Raw genomic sequence first — 18,505 nt, forward strand, 5'->3', positions numbered from 1 at the left:
AAAGTGAGAGAGAAGGTGACTGGTACATTAGAAGAATTTACAATTAAGAAGGAGGAGGTGTTAGAAAGGCTATCTTTACTTAAAATAGATTTGTTACCACGACCGGATAAGATGCATCCGAGGGTACTCAGGGAAGTGAGAGTGGAAATTGCAGAGGCACTAGTGGTAATCTTCCAGTCTCCCTTAGACAAAGGGGTGGTACCAGAGGACTGGAGAATTGCAAATGTTGAAGATGGCAGGGCATGTTGAGAGAGCAGTTAATAAAGCTTATAGTATCTTAGACTTTATTAATAGGGACAGTGAGTACAAGAAAGAAGGTCATGTTGAATTTGTATAAGGCACTAGTTAGGCCTCATCTGGAGTACTGCATCCAGTTCTGGGCGCCATACTTGAGGAAGGCTGTGAAGGCATTGCAGATTACAGAGGATATTTACAAGAATGCTTCCAGTGATAAAGAACTGTAGCTATGAGGATAGATTGGAGAAGTTGGGACTGTTTTCCTTGGAGAAAAGAAGATTGTGAGCAGACTTGATAGAGGTACTGCCAAATCTAGGACTCCCTGGTTGTCTAGAGGAATACAAGGGAAGATCAAACAGAAAAAGAAAGCGTACGATAGGCACAAAGAACTAAGCACTGCAGATAGCCTAGACGAATATAGGAAGTGCAGGGACGAAGTAAAAAAGGAAATAAGCAAAGAGAGGGCATGAAGAAAGGTTAGCAAGTAGAGTTAAAGATAACCCAAAGATGTTTTACCAATACATTAATGCTAAAAGGTTAGTTAAGGAAAAAGTGGGACCTACCAGAGATGAAGATGGAAACTTGTGTGTAGATGCAGAGGCTGTGGGATGGGTTTTAAATGAATATTTTGCCTCCATGTTTACAAAGGAAAGGGAGGATGTAGATATAGTAGTCCAGGAGTAACACTGCGAGATATTGGACGGGATAGTCATAAAGAGAGAGGAAGTACTCGAAGGGTTGAAATTCTTGAAAGTTGATAAGTTACCAGGGCCAGATGGATTGTTTCCGAGGCTGCTGAAGGAAGTCAGGGAGGAGATAGCAGATGCTCTGACAATGATTTTCCAATATTCACTAGATACAGGGGAGGTACCAGAGGATAGGAGAAATGCAAACGTAGTTCCATTGTTTAAAAAGGGATCAAAGGAAATGCCAAACAATTGTAGGCCAGTTAGTCTTACATCGGTGGTGAGCAAATTAGTAGAATCAATCCTGAGAGACAGGATTAACTATCATGTGGAAAGGCATGGACTAGTCAGGGATGGTCAGCATGGATTTGTTAAAGGAAGGTCTTGCCTCACAAATTTGATTGTATTCTTTGAGGAAGTGACAAGAAGGGTTGATGAAGGTAGTGCAGTGGATGTTATGTATATGGATTTTAGCAAGGCATTTGACAAGGTCCCACATGGCAGATTGGTCAGGAAAGTAAAAGCCCATAGGATTCAAGGTAATGTGGCAAACTGGATAAAAGGTTGGCTTTGTAACAGGAAACAAAGGGTAATGGTCAATGGATGCCCTTGGGAATGGAAAGTTGTCTCAAGTGGTGTTCCACAGGGCTCGGTGTTGAGACCCTTGCTATTTGTGTTATATATTAACGATTTGGACGTGAACGTGGGGGGCACGATTGGGAAATTTGCAGATGACACAAAGATTGGCCGAGTAGTAGATAATGTAGAGGATAGCCATAATCTCCAAAACGATATAGATGGGTTGGTGGAGTGGGTGGTAAAGTGGCAGATGGATTTTAACATAGAGAAGTGTGAGGTCATACATTTAGGGAGGTCAAACAGTTACAGGGATTACAAAATAAATGGGAATATACTAAGAGGGGTAGATGAAGTGAGAGATCTTGGCATATAAGTACACGGGTCCTTGAAGGCAGCAGTTCAAGTAGACAAGGTTGTAAAGAAGGCATATGGAATGCTCTCCTTCATTGGCAGAGGTATAGAATGTAAAAGTAAGGATATAATGTTGGAATTGTATAAAACACTGGTGAGGCCACAACTAGAGTATTGTGTGCAGTTCTGGTCACCACATTACAAGAAGGACGTAATAGGTCTGGAGAGAGTGCAGAGGAGGTTTACAAGAACGTTGCCAGGGTTAGAAAAGTGTAGCTACAAGGAGAGATTGGATAGGTTGGGGTTATTTTCCTTAGAACAAAGGAGGCTGAGAGGTGACTTGATTGAGGTGTACAAAATTATGAGGGGAATAGATAGAGTGGACAGGATAAAATCGTTTCCGGTGGTGGAGAATTCTAGAACCAGGGGACATAGATTCAAGATAAGTGGCAGAAGGTGTAGGGGGTATATGAGGAAGAACTTTTTTACGCAGAGGGTTGTGGGTGTCTGGAATTTGCTGCCCAAGTTGGTGGTGGAGGCAGGAACTCTAAACTCTTTTAAAAAGTACCTTGATCTGCACCTTAAGTGCTGTAAACTGCAGGGCTATGGGCCAGGTGCAGGAAGGTGGGATTAGAAAGGGCACCTGTGTGTCCTCGGGCTGGGATGGACAAGATGGGCCGAATGGCCTCCTTCTGTGCTGTAACTTTTCTATGGTTCTAGGTATTCAAGATCCTGAGGGGTATGGACAAGGCAAATAGTGAGAAACTGTTCCTGCTCAAGAAAGCATCAAGAACTAGAAGGCACAGATTCAAAATAATTGGAAAAAGTAGTAAAAGTGATGTGAGGAAATTTTTTTTCTCCCAGAGGATTTTTGGAGCCTGGAACGAACTTCCTGAGAGGGTGGTGGAGGCAGGTTCGATCGAGGTATTCAAAAGGGAATTGGATTGCTATCTGAAAAGAAAGAATGTGCAAAGTTACACGGATAAGGCAGGGGAGTGGGACTAGGTAGAATGCTCTTTCAGAGAGCCAGTGTAGACTCGATGGGCTGAATAGCCTCCTTTTGTACTGTACAGATTCTGTGAAGACCGATCCCACAGATTTCTCAGCAGCCCACCCAGATGTCAGTATTCACTGTGAGTTATACAATCTTGTTAAAACTCTGTCTCCCTTATGAGGGATAAGTTCTCACTCTTCCCTTTTGAAGATCTAGTCTCAGAATTTCCTTCAAAAGCAGCTCCCACTTGGACTGCCTCAATGACTGCTCACCTCGCAGGGTTTCAATCTCGTCTCCAGAGACTCCATTCCCTTGGATTCCTGAGTCTGCACTCCAGCACCAACTTGCAGGCACAATTTCAGCTCTTGGACCAAGCTGAGCAGAACACCACGGCTCCAAAGGGTTACCTTTGCCCCAACAGCCCGCAGCACAGAGTCACCAACATTCCGCAGTCTTTTCACTCACCAGGGCTTCCCCAAACCCTCATTAGTTGAAGCCTGCCAACCGCAGCACCTTTACTGTTTGGTCCTTTACTCTTTGCTCCTCTTCCTGGTGGTTCCTAAGGTTGGTCTCCTCCTCCTGTTGACTCGTTCTCTCTCTCTGGGACCTCTCCCTGCTCCCTGGGTTCCCTCTTTGAGTTTCCTCTTTGGGACCTCTCCCTGTCCCAGGACTCCTCTCTGGTGTTGCATCCTGCTCCTGGATTCTGTGATCACATTTTCATAGTTTCTTTCCACGCAGGCATTCTGGGCACTTGTCCCCAACCCAAAATCTTTAAAATGTTGGACTGCACATGTGTAACCTGCTCCCAATCCTTGTGCAGAAACTCCTGGGGCATGCTGGGATTTGTAGCTCCTGGCATCCACTCTGGAATCAGGTAAGTTGGGATTTCTTGATAGATAATTCCCCTTTTTTCACCTCTTGGCTGACCATGACAAGATGTAATTTTGAGGAGTGTTTTAACCTTTTTGAGTGCCGTGACTTTAAAGACTAGACATGAACAGGCTTTCTTGTGTTTAAATCAAAAGGAAGGATAAACGTTTATTTTCAAAACACCTGAAATGAAAATGCAACAAATACCCACTCCCCAAACACGCGCGTGCACACACACACAAAAAATGATTACTAGAGATGTAACATGCACTTACAATACTAACAGATGACAAAAAATTGTTTCACTTGTTTCATTTCTTAAGGTGGGTTTGGAAATGGTGCAGACCTGAAGCATTATTTGCTGGTTCCTTGAAGACAATTGGAGGTTTCTGGCTTTTTCAGCTGAAATTATGGCCGAGCTCCTGTAATGAACAGTATAATCTAGCAGATAAAACAAATTATCCCCCTTTTATTGTCTGAGATGACTGTCATTTTGAGGCATGGTTCTTTCCTTTTGCTGGGCAATCTCTCCCACAGAACTGCTGGCCGCAGACTGCTTTGTTGGTCTGTCCTTGTCAATTAATAAGGCTTCAGCTTCCTCTCCAGTCAGTTTCCATCATGTGATAGCAGCACTGGTGCATTCGATTGTCCACACAATGGGTTGAAGCCACACAATTGATACAATTCCCCATTCGCCACACAATGGGAAATTGTTTGGTATCCTATCAACATTCCAGCTATGATCAGCTCATTGAATGACTATTTGAAATCCCATTTCATAAGGCCGGCAGATTTAGCAGACATTGTCATCTTGAAATGGTGAGAGGTAGTGAATTAGCACCTGGGCTTTGTGAAGGTGAAATCATGTTTAACCAATTCATTGTACTTCTTTGAAGAAGTAACAGGTGGCGTGGATAAAGGGGAACGGGTGGATGTACTGTACTTAGATTTTCAGAATGCGTTTGATAAGGTGCCTCATCAAAGATTATTACGGAAAATAAAAGCTCATAGTGTAGGGGGTAACATATTGGCATGGATAGAAGATTGGCTAGCTAACAGAAAACATGGAGTAGGCATAAATGGCCCATTTTCTGGTTGGCTGGATATGATGGGTAGTGTGCCACAGGGATCAGCGCTGGGGCCTCAACTCTTTACAATTTATATAAATGATTTGGATGAAGGGTCCGATGGTATGGTCGCCTAATTTGCTGATGACACAAAGATGGGTAGGAAAGTAAGTTTTGAAGAGACATAAGGAGGCTGCAAAAGGACATAGATAGGTTAGGTGAGTGGGCAAAGATCTGGCAAATGGAGTATAATGCAGAAAAATGTGAGGATGTCTATTTTGGCAGGACGAATTAAGAAAAGAGGCATATTATCTAAACGGTGAAAGACTGCAGAGCTCTGAGATGCAGAGGGATCTGAGTGTCCTAGGGCACAAATCACAAAAGGTTAGTATGCAGGTACAGCAAGAAATTAGCAAAGCTAATAGAATGTTATTGTTTATTGCAAGGGGAATTAAATACAAGAGTAGGGAGGTTATGCTTCAGTTATAGAGGACATTGGGAAGACCACATCTGGAGTACTGTGTACGACATAGGTCTCCTAATTTAAGGAAAGATGTAAATGCATTAGAAGCAGTTCAAAGAAGGTTTACTAGATTAATACCTGGAATGGGCAGGTTGTCTTATGAGGAAAGGCTGGACAGGATAGGCTTGTATCCGCTGGAGTTTAGAAGAGTAAGAGGTGACTTGATTGAAACATATTAAGATCCTGAGGGTACTTGATGGGGTGAATGCAGAAAGGATGTTTCCTCTTGTGGGAGAATCTCGAACTCGGGATCACTGTTTCAAAATAAGGAGTCACCCATTTAGGTCAGAGATGGGGACAATTTTTTTCTCTTTGAGGGTTGTGAGACTTTGGGATTTTCTTACTCAAAAGGTGGTGGAGGTAGAGTCCTTGAATATCTTTAAAGCAGAGGTAGATAGATTCTTGATAACCAAGGGGGTGAAAGGTTAACAGGGTAGGCAGGAATATGAGGTTAAAATCAGATCAGCCATGAACTTACTGAATGGTAGAGCAGGCTCGGGGGGGGCTGAGTGGCCTACTCCTGCTCCTAATTCATATGTTTGTATGTGAAACCATTTGCATTTTAAGTAACTTCCCAGAGGTATGTTATCATGTCTTTCTTGGTCTGTCCAGAAACCACAAAAGGAGTCACCTGACTTTCTGGTGTCCATTTTGTAAAGGTACAAAGTCAATATTCCATGTTGATCTATTCTTTTATTTTTAAAAAGTAGTGTCCATTTCCCAATTAGCTTTACAAGCATGATGTGACTGTTAAATCCTATGCATGCATGGTATAAACCAAGTAAGAAGTTATGTTACTTATCCCATTGGGCCTTCATTCTTTTAATAAAAATATTGTTCACATATAACCAGGATGTTACTAAGGAGTAGCTTAGCGCATCACAGAGAGAATTGCAAGGGAAAAATTATTTTAAAACAATGTTGATGCTGATAACATAATGGTGTCAGTGTATCACTTCTTATATTGCTCACCATTCCTAGGTATCATTTCATTTTCCTGCAGGCAAAGTGAAGAAACTTGTGGTGAAATGGGCAAAATGGTAATTAAGCAGCTGCAACCACCAACTCTAATATTATGTTGGAAAAATGAGGGTGACATATGTAGCATATTTCCACTTGAAAATTGAAGATGACAGTTTAATGCAATTATTATATATCTTTCAACATTGTGGGGACATGCGAGAGAGAACTAGCCTAGCCACAGTCAATTGTTCAGGTTCAAGGTTCAAGTCAGGTATTGGAGATGAAGCTGGAAGCCCTGCCATTAACAGGTCCACTGCAACTTATGTGATCTGATGATAATGGATAAAGCTGTTGATGTGTGTATATGATAGAAAAATTTAGGCTGGAATTTTCCGCCCCCATTGGCAGCGGGTGTCATGGTGAGGAACAATATAGTGAGAAGGCCAAAAATCTGTTTTACACCGTTGTGAAACCAGTTTGTGGTCATCAATGGCGGGCCGCCTTTCCCGCCGTCCAACGTCAGAAACCTAATTTCGATGCATTTGCATCTCATCATCTTGCCTGCCTGCCGGAATCATCCCTGCATGTCGAATTTACCTCCCACATCGGCATGATTCACAATAGCATTTAAAAGGCGTGCACCTCGCGAGCTGAGCTTCAAGGGGAACTTGGAGGTGAGTGCACACTAACAATGCGCAGCACTCGAGGGTCGCCCATTCGACTTCAAGGAATAGGCGCTGCACATTCAGGCGAAGGCACAGGCAAGTCACCTTTTCCCAGCTGGCTGACAGTGTGGTGCTGGGGCAAGGGCTGCACTGCAGCTGGGACCAGGGCAAGGCAACATAGTCTGATTGTAGTGCACAAGCACATGCGAGGGGGGGGGAAGGAAGGAAGGAAGCGGCCACGCATTAGGGAAACTTTGTATAAAGTGAGCATTCTTCCACAGCTGAGACAGTTCAGGCGCAGCTACATTGACATCTTTGGAGCGGGCCTCTACCTTATCTGCCCACTCAAGCAACACAGAGGCATGAAAGTACCAGCTCCTGAACTTTGCACCCCTCGGGACACAGACTGCAAATTAATGAACGTTTTATGGTGCTGCAGAATAATTGGACACTGGAAAAGTTGTAGAATCCCCTTGCAAAAGCTGGCCATGGAGCAGTCACAGGTAGAGGCGCTCATAACATTTTGCAACATCTTCATTAAGTTTTGGATGGTGAGCCGTTGCGGGTCGGCGTCTAGCTAGACATGGGGTCTACAGATGGCGCTTGTCATTTATGCTTATGGCCGAGAAGTAGTGTCGCCGAAGACTGTCTAGTGGAGCCCTTTCTGGTCTGGTGGAGCCCTGCAATACAGCCCAGAGGGTGTCATGCATCGTTGTCGCCTGCTGCGCCCTTCACAACCTAGCACTGCAACGGGGTTGGAGTTGCCTGAGGAGGAGATAGAGGATCTGCACCTCTCCTCCGATGAGAAGGACGTCAACCGGGATGAGGGTGATGAAGTCCTGAAAGGCGAGGTTAACAACGATGAGGCCATCGCGTTGTCCAGATGATGCAGGCACACTCGCGAGACCCTCATAGCCGCTAGATGACAACATGCAGCGAGGAGACTCCCCAGATCCTCACATTGCATCTATGAATGTTTGACTCCTGTCTGGCTGATGGCAGCGCACATACCCTCTGTGATAAGGCACCTGTTATGGAGACGCAGCCGATGCCCATAGTCCCTAGATTCCAGGAGGATGATGACGACACGCAGTAGGGACACTCCATTGATCCTCACATAGCTTATGTGAATGTCTGACTCCTGTCTGGCTAATGGCACCTCGCTTGTGCTCTGTGAACAGGGTCATATTATGGAGATGAAGCGGGGAAACTTTAACTTCTCCTGATCCCATGCACCCTCCATGAGCTGAACCCTTCAAGGCCACACTGTCACCAGACACAGATGCAGATCAGATGAGGGGCGAGCCGCACCTCAAAGGTGCTAAGAGTGCATAGAGAAAATGACGGAACTCTGTGCAGCCGGCCCAAGACATTCTGGCAGGAATGATAAGCCCCATCAGGATACAGGCATGATTGGTGTGTGCAGTGACTGTGAAAGCATACCATCAGTGTGCTGGGAAGAAAAACAGAAAATACTGGAAAAGCCCAGCAGGTGTAACAGCGTCTGTGGAGAGAAAAACAGTGTTAGCATTTCAAGTCCGTATGACTCTTCTTCAGAACTAAATGGAAGAAAAAATGTTATGAAATTTATACTGTTTAAGGGGGGATGGTGGTGGAGCAGGTGAAGCTGGATAGAAGGCCAGCGATAGGTGGGGGCAAAGGAGAGATTGACAATGACAACATGAACAAAAGGACAAAGGGTGCGTTAATGGTAGTGGTAAGGGCTAAAGGAGGTGTTGATCATAGCATTAAGATAAGAAAGCAGAATGTGATAATGGCAGGACAAGGATAAGTACTCTGAAAAGAACAACATGAACAAGTGACAGATGGCAAAGCGGTCATCCAGTCTGCATTTGGTCTCTCCAATGTAGAGGAGACCGCATTGGGAGCAGCACATGCAGTAGACTAAATTGAGGGAAGTGCAAGTGAAGCGCTGCTTCACCTGAAAGGAGTGTTTGGGTCCTTGGACGGTGAGGAGGGAGGAGGTAAAGGGGCAGATGTTGCACCTTTTGTGATTGCATGGGAAGGTGCCGTGGGAGGGGGAATGAGGTGTTGGGGGTGATGGAGGAGTGGGCTAGGGTGTCCCGGAAGGATCGGTCTCTATGGAATGCCAACAGGGGGGGCGGTGAAGGGAAGATGTGTTTGGTGGTGGCATCATGCTGGAGTTGGCAGAAGTGGTGGAAGATGATCCTTTAAATGCGGAGGCTGGTGGGGCGAAAAGTGAGGACAAGGGGGCCCCTATCATGGTTCTGGGAGGGAGAGGAAGCGGTGAGGGCAGAGGTGCAGGAGATGGGTCAGACATGGTTGCAGGCCCTGTCAACCACAGTGGGTGGTAAACCTCGGTGAAGTAAGAAGGGAGACATGTCAGAAGCGCCGTTTTGGCAAGTGGCACCATCAACCGTGCTTCATTTGCACCTCCTTCAATTTGGTCTACTGCATTCGCTGCTCCCAATGCGGTCTCCTCTACATTGGAGAGACCAAACACAGACTGGGTGACCACTTTGCGGAACACCTTCAGTCTGTCCACAAGCATGACCCACACCTTGCTGTCTATTGCCATTTTAACACACCATCCTGCTCTCATGCCCACATGACCGTCCTTGGCCTGCTGCAATGTTCCAGTGAAGCCCAATGCAAACTGGAGGAACAGCACCTCATCTTCTGATTAGGCACTTTACAGCCTTCCGGGCTTAACATTGAGTTCAACAACTTCAAACCATGAACTCTCTCCTCAGTCCTCACCCCCTTCAATGTTCATTTTTATTTTTTATCCAATTATTTTTATTTATTTTCATTTTTATTCATTGTTTTATCCCCACCTTTTTTCCTATTTTCGATCTTTCTTCCCCACCACTATTCCCTCCCCCACCCCACCCCAAGGGCCATCTGTCACTTGTTCATGTTGTTCCTTTCAGAGTGCTTACCCTTGTCCTGCTATTATTAGTCTGCTTTCTTACCTTAATGCCACCATCAGCATCTCCTTTAGTCAGTATCACTACCATTAACACCCCTTTGTCCTTTTGTTCATGACATCTTTGTCAATCTCTCCTTTGCCCCCACATATCTATCCAGCTTCACCTGCTCCACCTTCCTTAAGCAGTATAAATTTCATCAATTTTTTATTTCTCTTTAGCTCTGAAGAAGAATCATATGGACTCAAAACATTAACTTGTTTTTCTCTCCATAGATGCTGTTAAACCTGCAGAGTTTTTCCAGCATTTTCTGTTTTTGTTTCAGATTTCCAGCATCCGCAGTATTTTGCTTTTATCTTGGTTGCTGGGAAGGTTGCACGAAGCACAGAGAGGATGCCCTGAATGGAGACACCTGCCGTTATCTTGCAGAGGAACCAGGCTTCCACTTCAGACTGACACGTACATTGCTCATCAGAACAAAGAGCCATGGACAGGGTGACATAGTTGGGAGTTTACTTACAATAGTCAACATTGTGTGCAACTGATTAATGCCCATGCAGGACATTTTCTTAACCTTTTTAACCCTGCCGCTACGTCTTGGTGCTCCCCCGACATGCACAGCAGGGGTGCAGACAGTCTGCTGACTGCTATGCCCTGTCTGTGATGACCTTTCTGGCTGTCCTCTGGAGAGCCAAGACCTGGAGGGCCCTGGTCTGCTTTTAGGGTCCTGCTGTGTGGCGGTCCCACTCTCCTCAGCCTATAGAGCTGGAGCTGCTGGGGTCACAAGAAGAGGGGACTCAGATGGGCTGGACACTCCCAGAGTCACCTGGGTGGATGGCCCTGGGGTATGCATCTGCTGATCCTCCTCTCTAGGGGTGCCCGAGAGCCCCTGGCTAACTCCTTGAGGAGAAGGGATAGCTGGAGTGAGGTCGAGCTGCCCCACACCCCTCTTGCATTGACACTGTTGGAGGCCAACTATGGCATCAGCGATGGAGTTCAGCTCGCGCAGCAGTGCAGGACCTATGTCCTGGACCAAGGTCTCCATGGTGGCCACCAACTTACCAGTGTAGACGTCAGTGTGTTGGCATTCTGGCTCTATCCGAATGAAGGTGGATGGACTCCACCATTGTGCCTAGCAATCTGAGGAGTGCAGCGGACATCCCTTCCTGATGTTTCCAAGCTTGCCTTTGCAGTTCCAGCAACTGAGGTATGACCGAGTCCAGAGGCTTCTCATCTGACTAGGTCTCAGCAGGTTTCTGGCCTCCAGCAATCCTCCGAGTGTTGGAAATCTGTAAAGTCCCTGCCGCCACCTGCTGTGGATCAGAAAGTGAGATGTGCTCACCAGATTGTGACCCCAAGGCTACTCTAGAGTTAGGTCCCACCGAGGTGTATGTTTCTGCGTTGGTGAAGGGAATGGGTGAGTGCTGGAACAGGTCTTCAATGAGGGTGTCATCAGATTCTTCTTCTGAGGTTCCTTCAGGGCTTGAGTCGAAGACCTGGGTCACAGGCCCCCTCAGTTGTTTCCCAGACGTGCCTGCAAAAGCAAGGAGGGGACTGTGGAATACAGGAACTCACTCACACCATGGTTGTCTGATGGATGTTGCACTGTTGGATCCTCATTTGGTTGAGCACTGCCAACCTCACTGTCAGCACAGGAATGGTCCAGATTGATGCCGGCAGCTGGAAGACTCAATTTTCAAAGTCTGTTCCTCCACCAGTCTGCAACCCCTCCCTCTTGTTGTGTGCCAGCTTGTCCTGCATGAATACAGGTGGGAGACAATGCAAGCAGGACACCTGCCAGACCAGATGATTTTGATGCCTGGCATGTGTGGCTGGTGAGTAGTGCCATGGATACGATGTGGACACGATCAGCAGGGCAGACTTGAGTGCAACTTACAATAGAATGCCGGAGCTGAGCGTTCAGGGAGTTAAGCGGAAGAAGGGAAAGAGGTGTTTGGTTGCTTTTGCCTTAATATTTTCAGCCTTCAGCAATAGATTCTTTGCTGTAGAAGATGTTGGTTAATTGGTGAGTATCTGGTCAATGATTAAGGTTTATTCTATTCCTAAGGCTCAATATAGTATATTCTGAGTGAGAGGTGAGTGGGAGAGGATAAAAGGCACGGATTGAGAAGCTTACCTGCAGTGAGACCAGTGGCGGAGTGATGTCACGAACCACAATGTGATGCGAGTGCAGGGAAAGCAGCTGATTGAGTAGGACTGGTGAGTATTTCTAGTCTTTCAAGTAAAAGTAAGGTCTTTAATTTGTGTTTGGGTGCCTAGTCTTTTTTTTCTCTCTTTTTCTTAAAAATAGCTTGTTAAGTATAAGATCGATACTGGTGTAAAGACAATTTTAAAAATGAATTACAATAAAGTGTAAAAAGTGGGGGATTCTTCAAGTGTAAAGAGCAGGGATACTAGAGTAATTAATTAATAAATTAAATAAAATACAATGGTGATGGCAGGACAAGCAACGTGTTGCTACTGTAGCATGTGGGAGCTGCTAGATACCAAGGTGATCCAGAGCAAACATATCTGTAGCATTAGCAGCTTGAGGAACTTTGGATCTGAGTTAAGGAGCTGGAGTCCAAGCTGCAGACATTGCGCCACATCAGGGAGGAAGAAAGTTACCTGAACACTTTGCTCCAGGTGGCAGAAGTATCCCTCAGATTAGGTAATTCAAATTTGGTCTGTGATCAGGGACAGGAGGGTGTGACTGCAGGTGAAGCAGGTATGGGGGCCCAGGAGGTACCATTCGAGGAGCCTTGGCCCCTGCAATTGTGGACAAGAGCAGGGGCTGCAGGGAGGATGAGCGAACTAACCATGGCACTGTGGTACAGGGAGCCATTCAACTGGGGGGAGGAAATAGAAACGTAGTAGTGGTAGGGGACAGTATAATTAGGGGGATAGTTACTGTTCTCTGCTGCCATGAGCGTGAGTCCTGAAGGCTGTGTTGCCTGCCTGGTGCCTGGATGAAGGGCATCTCAGGGCTGGAGAGGAACTTGGAGTGGGAGGGGAGGGATCCAGTTGTCGTCGCTCACGTTGGTACCAATGACATTGATAAGACTGGAAAGGAGGTTCTGCTGAAAGACTTTGAACAGATAGGGGCTAAATTAAAAAGCAGAACCTCCAAGGTAATTACCTCGGGATTACTACCAAACTAGCATAGGGTAAATAAAGTCAAGGAGTTAAATGCGTGGCTCAAACATTGGTGTGGGAGGAATGGGTTTCGGTTAATGGGGCACTGGCACTGGTGGGATGGGCTTCACTTCAACTATGCTGGGACCAGTGTCCTGGCGAATTGGTTAACTGGGGCTGTGGAGAGGTCTTTAAACTAAATAGGGGAGGGTTCTGGAGAGGGGATATGTAGGCTTACAAAGCCAAAAGGATATGGCAGCATTGCAGAGCAGCTATTTAGGTAATGATACCCAGAGTATGACAAGAAGGGATAGCGTGTACAAACACAAAAAAACCAGCAGCAAATAGGGTCAAAGGAGGAAAAATGGTAAAAAGGCAAAATTAATGGCTCTTTACCTAAATGCACGTAGTATTCGGAACAAAAGAAATGAATTCATGGCACAAATAGAGGTTAATCGGTATGATCTTATAGCTATTACGGAGACATGGTTACAAGGAGATCAAAGCTGGGAACTAAACATTCAGGGGTATGTGACTTTTTGAAAGGACAGGCAGGAAGGAAAGGGTGGCGGGGTAGCTTTGTTAGTATGAAATGGAATAAGTATGATAACAAGAAATGATCTTGGATTGGAAGATGTAGAATTCATGTGGGTGGAGGTAAGAAATAACAAGGGGAAGAAGACACTGGTGGGAGTAGTCTATAGGATATAGTCCAAAATAGTCTATAGTCTATAGGAGTAGCTATACTGTAGGACAGAGAATAAATCAGGAGATAATGAGGGCATGTAAAAGAGACAGTATATTAATCATGGGTGACTTTAATCTTCATGTAGATTGGGAAAATCACATTGGCAGAGGTAACCATGAGCAAGAATTTATAGACTGTATTCGGGGCAGTTTCCTAGAACAATATGTTGTGGATCCAACCAGGGATCAGGCTATTTTGGATCTGGTAATGTGTAATGAGGAAGGTTTAATAAAAGACCTCAAAGTAAGAGATCCCCTTGGAAACAGTGACCATAACATGGTAGAATTTAGTATCTAATCTGACAGTGAGAAACTTGGGTCGGAAACAACTGTGCTAAACTTAAATAAGGGTAATTACAAAGGAATGAGGGCAGAGTTGGCTGCAGTGGACTGGGAAAGCAGTTCAGCAGAAAAGATGGTTGGTAAACAATGACGTACATTTGAGAAAATAGTTCATGACTCACAACAAAGATATATCCCAGTGAGGAGGAAGGATTCTAGGAAGGGGATAAACTAACCATGGTTAACCAAGGAAGTTAAGGATAGTATCAAATTGAAAGAAAAAAGGTTGAATGGGCAGCAAAAAATAACATTTAATTACATTGCTAATGGCCTTAAAAGGCCTTTTAATTGCTGGCGGATGCGCTACCGACTCTGGCATGCACCTGCCAAACGAAATATCGTGAGTCATTTTACGCTAGAGTGGGTTGGGCGCACACCCGCCCGCTCAGCGAAAAATTTAGCCCAATTATTTCTCCTATAGAATATATAGAGAGCATCACCATATAGACCTGATCTAAAGCAAGTGGTTGTATAGGTGCACATGGGTCAGTTAAGATGCCCTTCATAGTTACCAAACACTTGCGTAATGGTGGGATGAATTCAAAGGTAAAGAAATAAATGGAGATCTGACCCTTTTAGAATGTTGTCAACTATGTGCCCAACGGCTTGAAAATGTGGGACTAGGAGATCCAACCCAGCTATTAAATAAAGTTCAATTGTTACAACAGGCACTTACCTTGACAGACAAGGATACTTGTTGACTGCTTCAGGCTGCCTTATCTTCAAGTGTAATATTGCCTGATAATTTTGCAGTGGGTGATGAGGTTGAATTTCCAGACTACAGAGAGCACATAGTCATCTTTGTGAGGCAGTGGGGTACAGAGTACTGGCAGATATGGGGCAATAATGGACCAAAAGCCCATGGATGAGCACCCAACCAAATATGTGAGAGACTCTGTGGAAGTTATAATCAAAACTGTGGATTCCATAAGGAGCAAGTAGCATCAATGGTGCCCAAAATGCCCAAATCCCATGAACATATTTAAAAAATACCGTGGAAATCAGGGGGACTTGTGTGCAAAAGACCTGTGCTCACTGTAGTAAGTCAGGACCAGTTAAAGGACAGCACATGTCATCTAAGTGAGGAGGTTCCTACAAGCAAGCACCTAAGCTGAAAGGAGGACAGAGAGCCTCATTCCTGTCCCTTTCAGATAAACAGAATGTGTGCTCAGAAGCAATTTGGGCCCTACAAAATATGGGGGACAGAAAGAATCAGGACAAAACCACAAGTCCAAGTCCTTTTTAAAAAAGACTAAAGTTAACTGGCCTTAATAGCAGCGGTGAGTCAGCTTCAATATGACCAAGAGGGCAGACCTTGTGTATCATTCTTGATAAAAGGCCACCAAGCCAATTTTCTAGTGGACACAAGAGCTTCCCTGGCCAATCATTCATAATGAAGATTTCCCTAACACAGGCCTTGCTCAGCCATTATTTGGAGCAGGAGGAAAAGGGGCCTTGATGGAAATGGCCATTCTCCCCTTCAATTCATTAGGACAATTGCTGTCCTAATGCTGGGTCATTGTCTGAAACATTAAGTCTGTTTTTCTTCACTGATGCTGCCTGACCTACTGAGTATTTGCAGCATTTTCTGTTTTAATTACCCTCAATTGCATAGCGATTGAAATAGCGATGGAAATTCTACCAGATGAAAGCCTTCCCCCAGAAGCTAATTGCAACTGGGCAACCTGGAAGTGCCTTAACAGACTTAGGACTGGTGTAGGTCGTTCAAAGGTGTCACTAAGCAAATGGGGATATACAACCTGCCCGACAACTTGTGAATGTGGAACTGAGCCACAGACTATGCAACATCTCCTGCAATGTCTATCGCTAGAGGAACCCTGCATTGTTGCAGATCTTGCCGAATTCAACAACAAGGCGCAAAAATGTGTCCAGTTCTGGCTGGGCCATGTATAGACTGTCCGTGGACATGATAAGAAGAATTGCATATTGGCAACATTAACACACAAGAACACAAGATTTGAAGCAGTATTAGATCATACGTCCCTTCAAGCCCGCTCCACCATTCAACACGATCATGACTATTCTTCTGCCACAACTCCATTTTCCTGCCCGTTCCACACATCCCTTGATTTCCCGAGAGACCAAATACCTGTTGACCACACCCTTAAATATAGTCAACGATGGAGCATTTACAGCTTTCTGGGATAGAAAGTTCCAATATTTAAAGATTCGCAACCCTTGAGTGAAGAAAATTCTCCTCAGTTCCAAATGATTGTCTCCTTATCCTGAGACTGTGCCCCCCGTGTTTTAGATTCCTCAGTCAGTGGAAACAATCTTCCAGCGTCTAGCCCCTTCAGAATATTTAATGTTTCAATGAGATCACCTCTCATTCTTTTAAACTCCAGAGAATATAGGCCCAATTTACTCAGCCTCTCATCGTAGGATATCCCTCTCAACCTAGGGACCAATCTAGTGAACTTTTGCTGTACTGCCTCAAATGCAAGTACGTTCTTCCTTAAAACTGGAGGCCAAAACTGCACACAGTATTCAAGGTGTGGTTTCACCAAAACACTGTACAAGTGTAGCAACATTTCTTTATTGCTGTATTCCAATCTCCTTGCAATAAAGGCCACCATGCCATTTGCCTTCTTAACTGCTTGCTGTAACTGCATGTTAACTTTCCGATTTCCTTGTATGAGTACACCCAAGTTTTTCTGAACATCAAAATTTACAATTTCCACACCTTTTAAAAAAATATTCTGTTTTTATATTCTAATGCCTGTGGTCATAGAGCAGCACATGCTAGAGCCAACCAGAGAGCATGCTATTCCAGATCTGGTAAAGTGCAACGAGACAGGATTAACTAATGACCGTATGGTAAAGGTACCCATAGGTAGCAGCGATCATAACATGATTGAATTTTACATTCAGTTCAAAGAAAGGGAAGGGTAGGTCTAGGACTAGTGTTTTGAACTTAAGTAAGGGCAATTATTAGGGTATGAATACAAAGCTGGCTAAAGTGAACTGGGAAATTAGGAAATTAAGGGATAAGTCAGTAATGAAGACATTTAAGGAGATGTTTCATGACACTCAGCAAAGGTACATTCCAGTGAGAAAGGAAGGCTCTAATTACCTTAATTTCCCTAGTCTTTTTAGCACCCATGTTAGCCTATATTTCTGGTAAGCAACACGGGTCTTCTACTATGAACGCATGTGCTCTAGGCTGGATTTTCTGGAGTCAGGTTGACTCTGGAGGCCTTTAAAAATGGCGGCTGGGTCAGACCCAAATCTGGGATTCCTGCCCCCATTCCCAGTGCCGGCAATTTTCGCTAGTGCAGGATAAGCCTACGGTAGGTTGCCCGAAGCCTGCACTCCCAACCTAGCCAGTTCCATTACAGGGTGGCACCACATACTCCCCCGCTATTTTCATGGAGTAGGGCTATCTTTTTGAAGACTCCTGGTTCATGGCCCCTCAGAGGAGCGTGAACCATCGTCTGGATTCAGTGTTCTTTTGAAAGATACGATATGCTTAAAAGGTTTTACCCATACCCTCTTCATGCTCTCCTTGTCAACTCCATGTCCCCCATACCACCTCCATGTCTTCAATGCCATCTTCATGCCAGTTCCATGCCCATTCACACAGTATGCGCTATGAAGAACCAATGAGCCATATAATAACAATGGCAAATCTTGAAACCTTCATGAAAAATACATTCAGGAATCTGCTTTGAAAAAAAACTGCTGCTCATGTCAATCAGACATTGTCATTTATAGTACCAATAACAGAAGCTAAATGCCACTTCACATCTTTTAATCATGTCCAAATAAACATACATAAATTACAACTTCACAAAGATGTCAATCAATCAGAGCTAACACTCCCTCCTCAAGCTGTCTAAACAGATCCCTGCTGAGCTGGGTCTTGGAGTTCAGCCAAGTATTCATAATAATGAGGCCATCTGGAGAAACAGATGTTTAGCCACCTGTTTCGGTTGGTACAATTCCCAGATGACCTCACTATGAATGCTTCGCTGAGCTCCAAGACTCACTAATGGATTAGCTCAACAGTCATCTGTTTACAGCTTGAAAAGGAGTGTTTGTTACCGGCCCTCTTAGCATTTGCCCCCCTCTGTGGCCAGCTACAATCTGCTTCTAGGGTTGGTGGGCCCAGGTCTACCTTGCCCCTGCCTCCTCATAACAGGGTGTAACCGGGCCCTTTAAACCGAGACGGGTGTGCCGAGTTTGGAAATTTCCTGACTCAAGCTACTCGTCTTAGTAGCAAAAATCTGGCCCTAAGCATTTTTTCTTTTGTTCACGGCATACAGGAAAGAATGCATGGTACATTCAAGTTTGTCCTATCTGCTGACAATACTCTGTTCGTAAATTGTTTTTTATGCTGATATTAAAGAATAAAATGAATGTAATCACCGAATTGCTTTGTTACTATTTAAGTGAACAACACAAGAATTTTGT

General features: G+C 44.8%; 1 protein-coding gene across 1 annotated transcript in view; it reads right to left on the reverse strand.

Annotated features, from left to right (window-relative positions):
• Nucleotides 1-18,505, reverse strand: part of spo11 (SPO11 initiator of meiotic double stranded breaks) — a 98,121-nt gene that overhangs the window by 27,793 nt on the left and 51,823 nt on the right. The gene's annotated exons all lie outside the window — the stretch shown is intronic.

Source organism: Cetorhinus maximus, chromosome 13, assembly GCF_964194155.1.
Source record: "Cetorhinus maximus chromosome 13, sCetMax3.hap1.1, whole genome shotgun sequence".
In the NCBI taxonomy this organism is placed as follows: Eukaryota; Metazoa; Chordata; class Chondrichthyes; order Lamniformes; family Cetorhinidae; genus Cetorhinus; species Cetorhinus maximus.